The sequence below is a fragment of the Plectrocnemia conspersa genome, unplaced genomic scaffold, assembly GCF_051122295.1.
Source record: "Plectrocnemia conspersa isolate PC_06_02 unplaced genomic scaffold, ASM5112229v1 ptg000004l, whole genome shotgun sequence".
In the NCBI taxonomy this organism is placed as follows: domain Eukaryota; kingdom Metazoa; phylum Arthropoda; class Insecta; order Trichoptera; family Polycentropodidae; genus Plectrocnemia; species Plectrocnemia conspersa.
The window spans coordinates 19,310,558-19,323,670 of NW_028277168.1; the positions used below are offsets into that span (position 1 = coordinate 19,310,558).

Consider the following 13,113-nt stretch of genomic DNA (forward strand, 5'->3'; position numbering starts at 1 on the left):
TGGAGGTTGGTCCCTCTGCTGCAGTTGTGTCTGGTGGAGTCTCTCTCTGGTGATGGCAGTTCATGACGGTATGGTCCTATGGCGTGTCTTAGCGTATCTCCTGTCGGGTTATGTCTGCGTGTCTTTACGTCCGCCCTCTCCTCATTGTAAACCAGCCTTGAGACCAACAATCATCCAGCGATCATCCAACCAATTGTTGCATTCGTTTCTTAGAACAACGATATTTGTATACATCTCTAAAAAGTGAAATTTGCTTAATGGACATCATTCTGAGATCATATTGTGCAACGGGAATATTGTGGACCTACGATGCTTTTTGTCTTCCGGCGACATATTGTTTCTCGTGACCGTTTCGCAACAAAGAAATATTATTTCAATGCATCGTGTAATCTATGTGAAACCCTATTTTTTAGACGTAACGAGGGCTTTTGTGTGGTCCCATCCTTTAAATAATATTGCTTAGTTTCTCCTATTATTACAAATGATCATCCTTGGTCGCGGTCATTAACACGAGTTTCAAGAATAAGATCCCACAAATCTTTTAGTTGGTTTATATTTTTTTGCTCCCGAGTATGTTTCCTCATATTTTCCAATTCGTACAAGCTCTTCTAGAACCTTAAAGATCTTTGGAAATTATTTGTACACTGTAAATACAGCTTGTATTTTGGATGACCAACTAAAATTGAAACTTTTTGTGGCAAAATAACGGTAAATTCGACATAAGAAAATTCCAATAATTCGAGATTGCACTCCTTTATATTTCCCAGCCATATTCGCGTCATCGGCATAACACTGAACTCTGAAATATTGAATATCTAGTTGGTCAGCTTACAGTTTGTCTAAAATGTTTATTGAAAGTTCAAATTACTTAATACAATTTTGGCGCTCGACCCTCTCCAAATTATAACTTCACGAAAAAATACACATTCACTGTAATATTTATATATCGCATGCAAATAAATAGTAGATTCAATACTGTTTTTTTTAGATTTTCGCTGAGGAGAATTTCTGGTTTAGAATCAGAGATGACATTTCAGCTTCTTCCAAGGGGGGGGGGGGGAGTTGGCCAGTCAGTGCTTTTTTTTAATATTTAGATTTCATTAAAATATAGTATTTCATTCAATGACATGCATTTTCTGGCCAAATTCAAGGAAGGGGGCAAATATTCTCACTTACCCCCCTCCCTCTCAAATTATGTCACTGGAAAAGTACCATTATTTTTACATCATTATATTACGCTGCGGCCCGCGTAACATGTAGCAAACATCTGTATTTGGCCCGGATAAAAAAAGGTTAAGTATGACTGATCTAATGGATCCTTCGTCAATCCCGTTGAAATCTAGATTCAATAACTCAAGACGTTTCTTTCTCCACTTTATACCTAGCAGTTGATGGACGCCAATGACGTAGTCTTCAATCGGAGTCCAAGCAGAACTTTCGAACTTAGCCTACACTGCACTCGGGGAAGACGTCACTTTCCAGGACGTCTTTCGCCGATCAATCCAATATCTCTTGGACGCCTCCTCCCTTTCCGATATCCGGATTAATTAATTCCCTGCGTAATAACCGGTCGGTGTGTCCGAGGAGAACTTTTCATTAGCGGGCGGCCGCGCGCCAAATTACCGAACTGCGCCCAAACATAAAAGCTCATCCATAAATTAAGAGATACCACCACTACCGCCGCCGCGGAGGGTACAAAATTAATCAAATAATCTACAATGTAGATTCTACATAACGCCGCGACGGCGGCTAGGTGGTGGGGGCAGCGGCGGACTGAGAGTGGGGGCCGAAAGCGCGGAGGTGGGGGGAACGGGGGGTTCCACTTGCCCCACGTGCACCAGTCGCGGCTCGGCCGTCGCGCGAGCGTTACGTGTCTGTGTTTCTCGCATTCTGGTCTCGCGTTTGCCGCGTATTTATAAAATATATACTACGACGTGTGTGCGAGTTTTCGGCGTCACGCCACCCAGTTGTTTTTCAGTTGTTTGTGTTTGTTTATTATTATTTAATATTCGACAAATCAGAGTTTTGCTCCCCCTGTTTAAAAAAATAATATTGTCGTTGAGCTCGTAATATTCGTTTGAGACTTAACACGTGTATATCGGTTACATGTATACACACACAGACTCATTTTTATTATAATTGCCTTTATTGTTGTTATGATTTGTTGAGTGCGGCGAATTAAAAACGAAAGAAAAGTTTTTAAGTAAGGACGGACGGCGCCGGCGGGCGGATATACCACCTTGAATATCGGTGAGTGAACAAGTTTGATAATTCACTATTGCAATTATATGTTCAAGGTATGATACCTGGTTTTCGCCTAAATCTGATTGTGTCAAATCACACGTGATAATATATTAAAGATATTGTACAAACACACACACACCATAAACAAGTTATGCTTACTGCTTTGCATATTGTGTATGTGTTAAAAAATACTTCGATATTGTTCCAATGTCCATATAATCTCGTGTTGTGTTGGTAAATTTTTAAACTCGGCGCTCTACGCACATTATTTTGGCCATAAAAGCTCGCATATTGCGTCACTTCAAATGCATATATTTTAAAAGAATTTTAAATTAAATAAAAATTAGCGCTCTGAGGAAGATCGTGTTCGCGAACTTTCAAACTTCGCTCGAAGCGCGCCACTTTTGGCCATAAAAGCTCGCGTCTTGTCCATGTCGCGCAACGTCAGATACGCGTACCAATGTGCAATACCTAAAAATATTCCTGATAATATATATTTATATTATATGTTCTTATTTTATAGTTAAAAGAGTAGTAATAGATACCTGAGAGAATCGATTCTTATATGAATCCAAGTTCTTATGGATTTCTATCGTGTCTTAGTAGATCGGAATTAGTGATTATTTTATAATTATATTTCCGATCTTTCATAGATAATCCTAATCTCACAGATTAATTTTAATAAAAGTATATAATTAATAAACAGGCTGATTTTAGTCTAGTCTCTCACTACTTGATTGTGTTTATTCCGCTGTAATACATTGGCCTAGTCTGCTATTGTTACAACAGAAGATTTAGAATAAATAAAATAAAATGCGCAATTTCAGATTTTGGTTTATCACTCCATTATAATAAATCTTTATTAACGTGCCTTTAAAAACTGATTCATTATTTATAGATCAAAACATTTAGGTTCAAATTATGTATTAAATGTATTAGATTATGATAGCTAGTTGTTGAAATTTATATGGTAGTAGTCGCCATTTATCGAAACATATATATTATTGTCATATTATGCCACATATATTTATGGCATAAACATCTGATTATATTCAAAGTTCATGTTTCGACTTATTATTAAGTACATATGTTGTGTGCATCTGTTTTTTTATCATTCGCCAACTTCAATATCATGTTTTTATAAATGGATTTTATTTAAAAGAAACACTATTGCCAATATGAGATTTACTGTACGTTTTCTTTACTTTAACCTACTAAGACCCAGTACACATTGCTATGAACAATAACTTATTGCTTGGTTTTGAAGACATTTTCGATTTATTTTAACCAGAATCTTTTGTACATTACAGTGTACGCAATAATATTTCAAAATACAAAAAAAATCATTAATAATGTAATTTAACAAGAATATTTTTACTATAAAAAAATAATAATTCAGGTTTGAAGAGGTTAAAACATAAAAAAATACTAATTATACATTAACGTATTTCATGAAATAGTTTATACTACACCCTATTGTTTTTTTAAGTCATTGGACAAACACAAACACACGCCGATTTTTTATACTAAATAAAACACTAATATTTTTTCAAACAAATACCGTTATTTAAAATAAACGTTGAGCAATAAAAGAATATAATAAATAAATTATGTGTAACCATAACAAAAACCGTTTAAAAAATTAGCTTTGAAATAATTTATTGTAAATTTCATTGTGATAATCGCTAAAAATTGATTAAAAAGCTAACATGCAATAAAATTTATTATCGGTGTATATATAAAACATTTTTATGTCTTAAAAGTTAAGGTAAAGAGAACAATTAATGGCGAATGATCAATCGCAGGCCAAAAATTTAAAAGCTGCACTGAATCTTACATAAATAACACATTTAAATAAAAAACGTTACAGTTTTTCTTTAAATATTAATAAATCTTATGGATAGTTGTTGACAAACTTATTTTACAATTGAAATGCATAGAGATTAACCACAATTAAATGTGTCGCTCATTCTTTGATTTTTTCCCATTTTCTATTCAACTGTCAATTGCAGTACCTCAAATTTAACAATATGCTTAGTTTCAACTACCTGGAAATCATAAATCATGCACTTAAACAAATATATATTGCAGTTCTTTGCGGCAAATACTGTCTCTTAAAACTGCGTTCTTCATTAGGATCACATTAACTCCTTGTTTGAAATTAGAAAGCGCTTCTTATAAATGCTTTGAGTTTAACTGTTGTCAGACAGCTGTCCATGGCTCCTTATCTAGTGTTTGGTCTGTCTCTAATTGTACCAGTTTTTTGATAGAAAGGGTCATTTTCCACTAACATTTAGCAAATCAAACAACGAAAAAAATTGAACTGTAAGTTAAAATCGAGCCGTATAACGAGGTATGGGTGTATGATATTTTTAAAGGCATTGTTTTGGTTTTTTTAGGTTAAAAAATTAGTGTCACGCCGAATCCGGCTAACCTTGCGCCGCTCGCGAGCGATTGTACGCGGGCAGCGAATGACAAATGTTTGGCTAAAAGACAAAACAAACTCTTCTTCCGCCAGTAAAAAACGCAAAAATTAACATAAATGAAATGTGTGATTGTTTATGGTGTTTTTAGCGTAACTCATAAAACTCTGCGGTGTATTTCCCCTTCTTGAATAAATTATAATATCGATTTGATGAAAAGTAGTTCATTTAAATATAGCCCATTGAATATGTAATGAACCTATTTCGTGAGCACATGTAGTGATTCACAATTATTGTACTCAACTAGATTCAGTTCAAAACTATGTTTTGCAAACTGATAAGAGGGTAATAGACGATCTGATTTATTATTTTTTTCAAAACTAGTGCTGAAAAGATTCTTGGACTATTTTATTGAAACATATTTAGACATCCGTAAATTGTAAATTTTTGTCTATATAAATGATACATATGGCTCCCATGGTAAAAATCAGTTAAAACGTTCTTCACTTGCTGGCCATTGTGGTCTTAATTAGAAATTACAACAATAAAATATATTCAGATAGCTTCTAAAGTATGAAAAATAATTAAAATTAATCACATTATACATGAGTACATAAAAACGAGCTAAATTATTATAAACCATACATTTATTGCAATTTTAAAAATATATGTTCTATACAAATAAAGGAATTGAACTTCTCATATTTTAAATTGCTTCCTAACATTGTTTTTATTGTTCCTGCTTTTGAAAACACTCACTCAATAGCGTTTGATGTTGGCTTAAATTTATCTAAACATCTATGAGTATAATAAAAATATTTAGTCAGACAGGATTTTTTGTCTTCCTGAGAAATAAGTACGTTTTTTTGAAGAGGTCTATTTTTTACATCAGAATCATAAGCCTCAGAAGTAAACTTTCTCACTCACAAAGTGTTTTAAATAATACTACGAATACTATTCGAATAGCAAATATTCTGGTTAATTAATATTATTAAAAAACGCAAAAGACGAAGTCTTGGCAATTCTTGAACAATAGCCACCAAATAGTATCATTTTTATGACATTTGACCATTAATTGTTACGTTGCTCCATTGATTTTATAATATACATACTATAGTGTTTATAAATTTGAAAGAGCACACTAAACTTATTTATTATAGAAAATGTTATATCGCATCTTCGAAAAAATCTGTTAAAATATTTCTCGCTTCGGGGTCTTAAGTTATAATTTGTACAATATGCACCTGGATCTTTCTTTACCTGAATATTTAAGAGAACAATGGATCATCTTAAATTGTACAAACTGTAATTGCTGATTAAACTTACCCATCGAATACATTCAGATATCCCAACATATTTATGTAAATATTTAAATACGAAATTACCTATATAACCACGATCCGATAGTGATAACGTTCAGAATACATAATTAAGATTCGATAACATGATTCTCAAAACTATTTGTTCAATCAAATATTGTGCGTTATCACACCATTGATAAATTCTATTGAAATTTGTTTGACTAATCTGTTCCAGTTGAACAACTTGCAATACGTTTAATTGCAAAGATCAATAGATAATTGTAGCATTTTTATATATTTATGATTACAATTTTAGATATCATTGTCCCCACTTTTGAGAAGCACCGGTTTGTTGCGCCTCGGACCGGTACCGAGACCGAGAGAGAAGGGCTCCGCTGGTCTACCTGCTTCGACGGGATCTCGAATTCTTGGATATTCACTCAGTCGGCTCGTTGCACTTCCCCAAAATATGTCCAAATCTCCATTCCATTGTTGCAATATTGAGTTTTACTCAATCGATTTGTTTCTACTGAATATGTACTTGTGTGTAATTGAATTCCATGCAATTACGTAGTTGCATTATTTATGAAGTTGTAATTGTGCCATAATTATTATATTGTTGACTGCTTTTTTATGCGTAAATTCATTAAAAGGTGCAGAGTCGTTGTGGTAATGATAAGTAATTAGTTTTAGCCGCATGCAGTGTGTTTATAAAATGTAAATATACCATGAGTGGAATAGTGATGGAATATTGAAAATGCGGAGGGGATCTTGAGCTATCAACTAATGAGAGTCAACATCTGGTGTATTTTATGGAGTGGAGTGGTGTATTAAAAAAATAAATTTTAATTATTTCCTTGTCACGGTGGGTTAGAGAAGTTAAAATTAGCTACGATTGCCAAATATTATATTGCTGAATATAATTATAGAATATTTTTATATTTAATTATTTTGCGTTCATTAAACATTTTTCAATTTAATTTTATGATTTTATTTTCAATAATTTTTTTAATTAACTTATTTTTAGTTTCAATTTATTAAACTTGGGTATATTTTTAGAAAAGGGGAAAAAATATAATTTTAATTGAAAGTGTTAAATATAATAGCAGCATTTATTACTCAAATGCTATATATGTATATACTATAGTATATATTTATTACTCATTATATAATTTAATTAGAAAAGTATTATTATAATCTTAAAAAATATGTACTCCTTGTATTATTGTTTTAAAACGCTTAAGTAAAATTTTTTTTAGTTTACATAGGTAAAATAAGATTAATGGTGATAATAAGATATACACAAATCTTTTGAACAGCTTGAAAATATTGTTAAATTTTATGCTATAACTATCTTAATCCACCGAATCGTTTATAACGCAATATTAATATTGTTGTATTTTATAAAATCAGAGAATGTAATATATTATATAAAAAAATATACGTATGTTATTATAATTATATAAAAGTATACATTTATAAAAATAATTATTATTTCAATCGCGATTGAATTTTAAAGAGAATCTCTAGAGTTTCTTTCAAAGATTATCATTAAATGAACGGGTTGTTATTTTTTTCGCCTGTTGCATGATAGCAGGCTACTTTGCAAGAAGTTAAAAATATAACTTTTGTATTAAAAAATGACAAATGTTTTGACTGTCATTGGCATTGGTGATCAATCTGTGGGTTGCGTAAATTGAAAGATAAATTATTTACATAAAATTGAATCAACTCCGACTTTTCTTATGCAGGTATAATTACCAGTAAAATAGAATATCCCTGATAGTTATCGTCAAAGGTGATATTAATACAACATAATCCTTTTGATATTTTCTAAATAAACACCGGATTTGTTGATAAGATACTTGGGAAAGTATTTTTGATTGATTTTAAATACATCTCAAACACATCTCTTCAAACAAAATTGCAGTGATTATTAATGTGTAAATAATTTATAATACCCAACTGTATAAAGACTTTATTTCATTAAAATTAAATAATAGTTTCTTATAGATTTATTTGATTTTTTTACAGATATATTTTTTATGTATAGACTTTTTTCTTAGTCTACGAAAACTAATTGTATAGTTATTCTTACTTTTTTCAGTGACAATAGAGTTCTTTAGAAGCGTATTTTTATGATAGTTGTTTTGGAGTGGTCAAGTTATTTATATCCAATTGCTCAAGTTAACGAATTTACACGCGAGGCCAACGATTTGTTAAATCTATCGTTATATAATCAGATAAAAATCTCTTCATAGTTAAAATTACTTTTGAATTCAATTTTCACATTTATTGGCGAATTGATCCTAGTACAGTATTTTCTCGATCCGTACTGAGGAGGGTCATAGATAATTAAAAAAACACAGATAATCCGAACTATTGCATTTTATTTTGTTTAAAAATATATTTCCAATACAGCTTTTTATTTAATGAGAAAATCTTTTAAGAATGTCTTAATACTTTTCGGTTATCAGGACGAAGTTTTCTTAGAGCTATTATATCGTTATATTCGAATTATTTTTAGTCGTTTTAACAGAATCAGTATCGTCTTGTGACTAATGCAATTGTTAGGACCTTATTCAATTGTATTATCACTACCAGTCTCTACCGTTTGTTTCATATATGTCACAACATACATTTGAAAGAAAATTTAGAGATCGGAAAATCGAGACTATACTGTATTTACTGTAATATCGCCAGGCTAAATTTAAGATGTTATAGACTACAGGTAATTCAATTTACAAAAAATATTAGTTATGCCGTCGGCAATATTTTTCCAACTGCAGAATCGTAAATTTTATTGGCAGAAATAAAAACTATTTTTTTTATTGCCATAAAACTGTAGTGAAAACTTATAGATTTATTTGGTACTTTTCTCCCTCTTGCTCATTTCAAATGCAAAATTTTCTTAAAACGCCATTTTTATTATTACTTATTATTTTGGAAAAGTGAACATAGGGGCGAAGTAATCATCATATTTTGACTTGTTAAATATGTTTATAAAGCAGTTAATATTATGTAAGTAAAAATCTCGTATTAACTAAAATTACTTTGGATTAACTGCAAAAATTAAAATTAATTAGAATATATATAATTTTGTATCACTCTGTATTCTGTGATTAGGTGTGCATTTAAAGTTGATCGTCTTTGGTCCATAGCACCGAGATCTTTAACACCTTTCGTCGTTAATTTGTAGCCTTTTGGGTTGTGCGCGTATGGGTCGTTTCAAGGGCCCCTAATAGGGTCGCGGTGGGGTCCTCGAAAACGCCATAACAACGCGAACAGGACATCTGTCTCGGCGCGGGCAGGTGAGCTAGCCAGCCAGGTCATATTTTAACAAATTTAATTCTTTAAAGCTCAAATCGCGTAGTGCTACATACAATGGGGGCCCGCAAGTGAAATTTTATTGTTCCCATCTCTCGGCCGGAGATAAATTTCCCTAATAGCCCGGCGGCTGCGGTGCCTGAGAGAGCAGAATTGCCACTGCTGCCGTAGCATAGACGTTCTTCCTGTTTGAAAACTTTAGCACTAGATTATGGCGGCGACAAAGGGCGAAAGTTATTTCAAAAGGCCCCGCACCTCCAGTGTTTATTCTCGATACAAAAGGGCGAGAGAGAGGGCCTCTCCTCTGTACCAGTACTCGGACAGAGGAGAGGAAAGTGCTCGTAAATTACGGTCGCCGCTTCGCGTTTTCATTTAACGCCCGTTCCTTTAATGCGTCGCCGCCCCAAATACACTTGAACAAGGAGTCAGTGATTAATTAGCGGGTCGGTTCCCGAAAACAGAGCAACCCCCCTAAAACGGAACACCCTCGGCCAGCGCCCAACCCGTTTAGCGTCCGCTCTCTCTCATCAATCACTGATTAGTCCATTCTGTTTGGCCGATCGTGCGCGCCTCTCCTAATTAATACCTCATTCTTTGGCCGAGGCAAAACCTCACAGTACAACAGCCGGGAATCTCGTCTCCTAATCTCGCGAGTGTTGTAAATTAATTTCGCAACATTTGCTCGCCGTTATGCGACGAATGAGACATTAGAGGGCCGCCGGAATTGCCGCTTTGGATAAATTCAATGATGCTGCAAGTCATTTGTCATAGTGAAACCTTTAAACGCGCATACTTGGGATTGTGGATATAACGTATCCTGGGCTATAAGGCATTCTTCGAAAATGTTCATATGGGCTTTTTATAATTGCTGGATCAACGCGGGAAGGAGAGGGTTGCCATTGTGCGATGCCGTCTTCAAAACAGGGTGAATAGGAAGTAAGGGGACGCATTTATATTTTTTAATAATGAATCATGATTTGTTTCGTTATTTATTATTTATTTAATTATCTTGATTTAGAACCGGTTTTTTGTCATAAAATCTCTAACTTGAAATGAGTTTCGTTTAGTCTTCAGTCACGTAACAACTCCAAATTAAAAATGATCAATTGCCAAGAATAAAATTCATATAAAAGGAAGTAGTGAAACTACAGCGACTAAAATTATGTTTACTATTGACGATAGTAAAAAATAAACAATTCATTGTATTATTACAGTATAAAAAAATAAATTAAAATAATACATGTGCAATGCCAGCGTATTAAAACCGTTTGAATGCCATAAGGACGCGGGTGTCCGTTTCTAGTTTTATATTTTTTTCAATACTTTTTGTGTATTTACTTGTATAAACCGGATTTAATTTTGTTCCTAATTTTTGTGCAAGTTAACACATTCCTGTCTTAAAAGATTTTTATATCTGATAGAAAATAAATAATTTATATTAACATGTAATATTTACCAGATCATAGTCAAGGTTGACGTTAAAATATTTATTAGGCGATCAGAAAAAAATATAAAATATTATTGGCTAATATAAAAACCTCTAGTTAATAATATATCTCCAATACGTATTGATATGGGTTTAAATAAAATATTTTTAAATACCATTTTATATAATATACATATGCATGTACATAGGCAGGAGAGTTATTTAAACATTTATTAAGCGGTCGGAATGGTTTGTGCCGATTCTGACCGCGCGCTTGTTGGCTGTTTAACTCCTTTCTTTGATCTAACTGCCGTACTTGCTCTTAACAACGCACTTTAATACTAAATAAATACTACATAAGTACACATATTTGTTATAATTAAAAAATATATGGCCAATATTCATCCAACCGCCAAAGTATTATTTATTAATATTTAGATTAAATAGTAAACTAATTATCAAATATGTTGGTTTCGACTTGTTTTTCCAGGCATTTAAAGTCCGGCTTGTAGTTTGTTAGGGCTGTACGCAGCAACTCCCTAAGGTGTTGATTCTAGAGTAGTGCACTGTGCTTTGATTTGATAAATTTCACAGACTCACAGGGATATATTGTTCCGAAAAACGAAATAAGTCGCCAAGCTGCTTTTCTTAAGATTTGTATTTATATGCACCTTTTTTTCCAACAAAGATTTAATGTATGTATGTACATATACATATATATTGTTTTTTTAAAGGCATTATTTTAAATTATACTATAAATTGTATTATTTAGAAAACATGTTTGAAGCAATTAATGATTTTATAAAATAATTATTATACAAAACTTCAGGTTAATTTATACTGAAATATCCGAAAAGCTGTAAATGTACGATTAAATTTAATAGATATTTGCAGAAAGCTTACATGTATTATATGTATATTATGCAGAAGAAAAAAAGCAAAGAAATCACCTAACAAATTGGCTTCAATTTTTTTCCTCCTCCGCCCGACTAGGAAAAAATCCCATACACAAACTCCTTAATTGGAAGAATGTGTTTTTTTAATTAGAAAATTTACCTGTCAGTTAATTGTTACGTCACATTTGACTAATGAAGCGGGATGACCACCCAAGTTATAAGCGTTAATAAGCGGCGATGTAGTTCGTTATGTTTCTTTTTGGTCATTTATTAATAATGGTCGATTAATTATAACGTCTCGGCTATGAAACGTTAAATTAAAAAGTATAATTATAAAACGGTAAACTCCGATTGTACTGAATATTGGACTATAATATAATGGTAATATCCTTTTAGGTGCCGCTAACGATTTTTTAGAATAAACATTCGAGCCGTCTAATATCAATTGATTTTAAATCAATAAAAAGCGTGACTGAACTGACAGAGCTATTTTTCATATAAATGATTTTTAGAACAAATCCAAGTATACACAGACGTATTATTTATAACTGAAATAATACCATCGGGAATTTTTACAATTTAAAAATTACTCAAGTCAAATTGCGATAGAAATTTTAAACACTGATAGTTACTAATAAGTGATTGCAGTAATGTGGCGAAAGACATAAAGTTTGAGTGTATTCCATTTTTTGTATTCGCCAGATTTCGTTCCCATAAAATAACATTCAAGAGGCGACGAAAGTATATATTTTACCCTTATCAATTTAACATAAGTTCTGAGATTCTTTCAATTAATCAGTTTGTGTTAGTGATTTTTTTTCTAGCCGCATAAAAGAAGGCACAAAAAATGAAATAAGAAAGCCCGTTTGTTTAAGTGAATCTTTGAGGTTTAGCGCCGCTGATACCGTTTTCTTCGTCTTTGAATTTTAGCTCACCTTTCCAGAGAGTTGTCTTGGTTTTTGCGGTCTGACCCGCTTAGCCGATTCCCACGGGGACTCTTGCACATACATATATACATATGTGTGTACCTATTCGTTACTTATGGCGTACTAGTGTATTGGTTATTGTGCGAGCGGGCAATAGTGGCGCTACTCTACAAAGGTCCGTCATAGTGATGAAAGCCTTTAGGGTGAGTTTGAACCCTGAACCCCTGAAGTTGGCGGGGAGCAGAGGGTTGTGTCCGCCTCCACCCGCGACACGAATATCCCATTTGCAAATTGAAAAGTGGATTAATATTCCTCCGCCATTTTTACCATCCATTAAGTGACAGGGGCAGTTTTTTGTTCAAACTGCAGTGAAAGCCTTCGGTTTTTTTATTATTATTTTATTTTGACCTAAGTGCTCGCCACTCGATTCGTGCATTTCCGTTTTCAATGGAACGACCTTTCCCTCGCTCGCATGTGCCCTCCATTTGACTGTGGTCCAAAAGAGGACCAATTTTGACGATTAAAATATACCGGTGCTGTGTATGCGACACGCTTTGATCGATTAGCAAA

General features: G+C 32.9%; 1 protein-coding gene across 2 annotated transcripts in view; it reads left to right on the top strand.

Annotated features, from left to right (window-relative positions):
• Positions 1 to 1,834: 1,834 nt before the first annotated feature.
• LOC148236195 (LIM domain transcription factor LMO4.2) overlaps positions 1,835 to 13,113 on the top strand; it is a 158,842-nt gene continuing 147,563 nt past the window's right edge. Inside the window, exons 1-2 of one of the 2 annotated variants that reach the window (XM_088185137.1) lie at positions 1,881 to 1,980; positions 2,170 to 2,250. The gene's annotated coding sequence lies outside the window, so the exon portion shown is untranslated. Of the gene's footprint in view, positions 2,251 to 13,113 lie in introns of both variants that reach the window. The other variant, XM_088185136.1, reaches the window with a different exon arrangement.